Source organism: Ornithodoros turicata, chromosome 6, assembly GCF_037126465.1.
Source record: "Ornithodoros turicata isolate Travis chromosome 6, ASM3712646v1, whole genome shotgun sequence".
Classification (NCBI taxonomy): Eukaryota; Metazoa; Arthropoda; class Arachnida; order Ixodida; family Argasidae; genus Ornithodoros; species Ornithodoros turicata.
Window position 1 is genome coordinate 72,543,438 of NC_088206.1, and position 4,593 is coordinate 72,548,030.

At 46.5% G+C, this 4,593-nt stretch overlaps 1 long non-coding RNA gene across 1 annotated transcript; it reads right to left on the reverse strand.

Annotated features, from left to right (window-relative positions):
• Positions 1 to 328: 328 nt before the first annotated feature.
• LOC135398324 (uncharacterized) lies at positions 329 to 3,644 on the reverse strand. The gene is made up of 2 exons (XR_010424075.1): positions 3,584 to 3,644; positions 329 to 1,221 (listed from the first exon to the last, which is right to left on the reverse strand). It is a non-coding gene; the product is annotated as an uncharacterized LOC135398324 (long non-coding RNA).
• Between the last annotated feature and the right edge of the window lie 949 nt (positions 3,645 to 4,593).

The window sequence follows — 4,593 nt, forward strand, 5'->3', positions numbered from 1 at the left end:
TGAGCATTCACACGGTGCGAAATATCGGGAGTGGCGTACTGCGCATTCAGTAGCAGACGACACCGTCAGCGTGTTTTCCTGTCGTCTGCTACGGAGTATCTTCTGCGCGCGCTCACGTGACTGCAGAAAGCGATGACGCTTTTCGCATCTTCCGCCTCTGCAGGAATGTTGCTCGCGTGAATACACGGCTTGTATAACAGCTAGAGTCCAGATACGTAAAGGCCATACCACTTGACAGACGGGTGTTAAGCTCGTTCGGATTCAACTTTGTCTACTACGTATAGCGCACTGTGTTGTCTTTTCAGAACGACTCCACGAGCAAAATATACCCACTGTCCCTGAATATTTTATTATCAATGCTGGTATAACCATTCACTTAACACAAAGCAACTATCGCAAAAGTATTCGCTAATTTATGCATTAACCCTACGGTTACACCATATAGCCATACTCCAGTTCCTTCATAGCTCCAAAATCTCTCTCGGGTCGCAACGCTCACAGAGGGCGCATATTCCTCGCCAGGGTTACCAGCGCGCAAATTGAAGCGAAGCTAGAAACCGTGAACGTCGTTGCAATGTTCATGAAATTGAGTTTTCTCACATCGCATCTCGCTTGCACACACCTAATTATCTCCCTTTCTATCCACACAGTATGAGGCTGCCTCACCACACTTCCGACCGCAGCGCCACAGCGTCTTCTAGAACCCTTCAGGTTTTTCGCTCCTCTCCCACACGGGACATCTATCGCCCTACAGCGTGGTACATCCACACAAGCTTCTTCGTGCGCCGTCATAGTGGTATAGTATTCTTGGCACACAGCGTGATCAAAGTCCCGGACCAGTGTCTTCTTCACTGCCATCAAGTGATAGGTGCTCGCTAGCACGGTGGCCGTCACGCTGACAAGCAGCAGGAAGGTGGCAGAGTTGAATAAGGTACGACTTCGCATGATTCTGCGGTGGTTAATTGAAACGTAGAGCCCGGCCAGAAACACCGTTGTCATGGAAAGCAACGTGATGGCGCCGTAAGAGAGGAAGATGTTGAGCAGCTGGTTTGCGTAGGCGGTGATGTCTCGGGGCATCCCGCCATTGACAGTGGCAAGTCCCAGAAGGCGAGTTATGAACATTTGGCTACTAATAGCGCCGTTTCCCCATTGGAGAAGGCAGAACGGGATGAAGTACTTCATTTTCTCAAAGGATACGGTCAGTAACAGTGGTGGAGCCGTCTGGAAGCAGAATGGAAATATACGTACAAATATATAAGCACAACACGAGCCTCGTGGTGGAACTGGTCAATTCGCTCGACCGGTGATCGAGAAATGCATGGTTCAAACTCCGCCGCTCTCTGGCTCAGTTTTCGATGGCTGCCTCACAGCTCGTTCCGCGCATAGTGTATTGTGCTCTTTACCATGATTAACCGAATTGTGTTTTTTTGTCCCCCAGTTATGGATCTACACGACCAGCTCGCTTGCTACCTCTCTACCTCTCGCTGTCAAACCCAAAAAGGTGACCGAGTAACATGTGAGCTCCCTCTGCATCGATCCCCCCTGCGGATCAATGCTGTGTTGATGTCATGCAAAGGTAGGCCAACAGTCACCAATACCGGGTTTTTTTTGCAATTGGGCTTCTTGCCCAATTGCAACTCCCGTCGATCGTGACCTAATGCGTGTTCTATGGATAGCTCACCCCTTTTTCCCTGTGGAAATATCTTCTCTATTTTGCGCTACAGCACCGTAGCTTAGCCACGACGGCTTCCCAAAAAAGAAATGCGAGGAATTAGACGACTGACTGTTTGCAAACAGTCTACGTCACAACGCCAGATGGCGCGACCCATCGTAGGTAAAAAGAAAGCCACGTGCGTTGGCAGCCGCCGACCATACGCGTTGCTTTCATGGTTGTTTCCAGTTATGGATGCCATTGCGCGAATGGAAAACTTCATGTGCGAGGCAGATATTACCCTGACCTGACCTCATCTCAGGAAATGCGAAAAAAAAAAACATGAAGTTACACGACGGCGACATCAACGTGCGCTTGTTTTGCCAACGATCCGCTCTTTCCCAATCACATGATATCTTGATGTGAAGTATCGCGGCCCGCGGCGGGTGGTCTATTGGAAATTGTCGCGCGATAAGGTTTGCTACTAGATAAACAAGTTTCAGAGTACCGCAAACCGCTTGGCTTGACTTGGCTTAGCTTCGCCTGACCAGGCGAACGCCGCAATTTCCCTTCCACGCCAATTGGGCCCGCTGTGTTGACGCTCTGCGACAAATGCAATTTTATGTAAACTCGCGTGAGATTACCTGTACCAAACGATCCTGGACGGTACAGAAACTACTGCGTGTACAGATATACGGGCATTGACGATTACAAAGCGAAAAATGATTTTTCTAGATAGGGACAATATAATAATAGTGATATACAATAATTTGATTTACAAACACAGACGTCAAACTGTAGTATTTTAATCAACAGGGCCAGTGATCTATGGCAGCATTCCATGTACAAGAGATAACCAAATGAATAAATAAATGGAAGGGATATGGTGGATCACGGTCACGTGGGTGGATTCGGCCAATAACCGTGCGTCGTGGCGGCGAGGGAAAAGGCTGGCGGTACTCTGGCTGGCTGGGAAAGGCTAGTGCTCTATTTGCCACGGTTTCGAGCCCGTGTGTATGAAGCGCGTGCCGAAGTACCAATGGTTGTTTGAGAAAGTGGAAGTACACAGCAGCTCAACGCGTCCTTGAGCGGCCTGAGAAGACATAACAGCCGCTGCGCTGCCTCTCTTTTGTTCTGGCTGTTCTAGAAATGTGACCAAAAAGAACATCTAGGCATTTGCCGAAAAATACCCGGCGAATATTCTTCAAATTCGGCATATTCTGAAATATTACGAATTATATACTCTTGCATCGGGTGCAACACGCAGAAAATGCCGGTACACGATTGCATTTTATTTCCTCCGGGGCGCCACATTTTCTTCTTTCCTCTACCTCGTTTCCAGGAGGAATGCGGGGAATACCACCCTGCGGGAGCCGCTAGTTCGGCAAGAAATATTCCCCCGTAAGACTTTTATCAGTTGGTTGGCTTTCCTCCTTGTGTGAGTCATTATAGCTACCGATTTTTCGGAATCTACTTTTGGCGCAAACGTTTTAAAATGCCCAAAAAATTCGAATGTGGCAAAACATATAAATACCAAAGAAAAACACTTGCCGAATTTCCCCAGCAGTACATGCCGAAAACACGGAATCCTAAGCATAGCTAACACAGAGATATGGGAACTAATTGCACAATCTCAAAAGAAACAACATGGGACACAGCTGGGTCACGTTAAAGAGGTTGCGACACATTAGTGAGATTTAGCATATCGTACGTTACCGCCTTTGCGTACGTAGGGGATAGCGTTGGTTGTTCTGCGCACGCGCAACAAAGCTTCGCGCATTGCGCCGGACCACCACGCCATTCCTTACGTACGCAAGGGCGACAGCCCGTCCAGCTTTACCAGTGCCACGCCTCGGGCAATGTCAGGATTGCTTTCGATAACTTGTTCCTCGGAAATCAGAGCGACATGGTCTTACAAAAGAAGCAACGTACCGGGTCTGACGCTGTAGATGTGTGTGTTCTGAACGTGCAACGCGCATTGGAAGTGCTCGTCTTTGTCACATGCTGCATAACCCACGAGCAAATTTATACGATGGAAACAATCAACACCGGGTTAATCTGTGTAAGCGTTAGTTTATGTAGATTATATAAGCATCGGTAGCTTAAACAATAGGCTTAAATAATAATAATAATAATACATATAGTTTATTCGTATCTATTTAAAGAAAACAACAACATCGTACAAATGTGAGCCTGCAAGGACAAGTCTATAAAGTAAGTCTGTTGGCTCAGGAACCTAAGCTTACATATTGACTCGATCGATACATTGAGCTAAATCAATTATTCTAACCGAGATAAGGTCAAACCTTTTCTCCATATTTTGCTTCGCTGCCGTCATCACAATCATTTATCATTATCGTGTAACAATTGTTTCTCTTTGTGTGAAAACCTGCGTATACATAATCGTGAACTTTACGATGTACAGGAAAAGCTTAACTGCGTTGTTAACCTCTCGAAAACGTACTGCTCCCGAACTGCAGAATGAATATTAACTCGATATTTGGTATATAGTTTGACGTTTGGAAAACCTCCCCCACTTCATCGTCAGAATAAAATTGTCGTTGACGTTGCGAGACAGTTATGATCATGAGCGACTTCGCAGTCGTCTACGGATTAAATTTCCCGAGCTGAACACACTACACTGCAGTACCAAGTACCTCGATCTTGAAACAGGCGCGCGTATACGTCGAAGCTCAAAACAGCCTAATGGAATGTACGAACGCGACAGGCTCACTGCAACAAAGTGTTTTCGATGGTTAGTCCGCGACACAATTTAGACTAGTTTCTTTTCTTTCTTTTTTTTTCAAATTGTTTCAGTAGAATTTCGTTATGTATCTGTCGCGAGCCTCGAAGTATATTGTTCGCATGACATGGTTCGACCATGAATTCATGGTCATTCGATATGACTATAGTTTACGGGATGAGCACATGATCAACGCAGC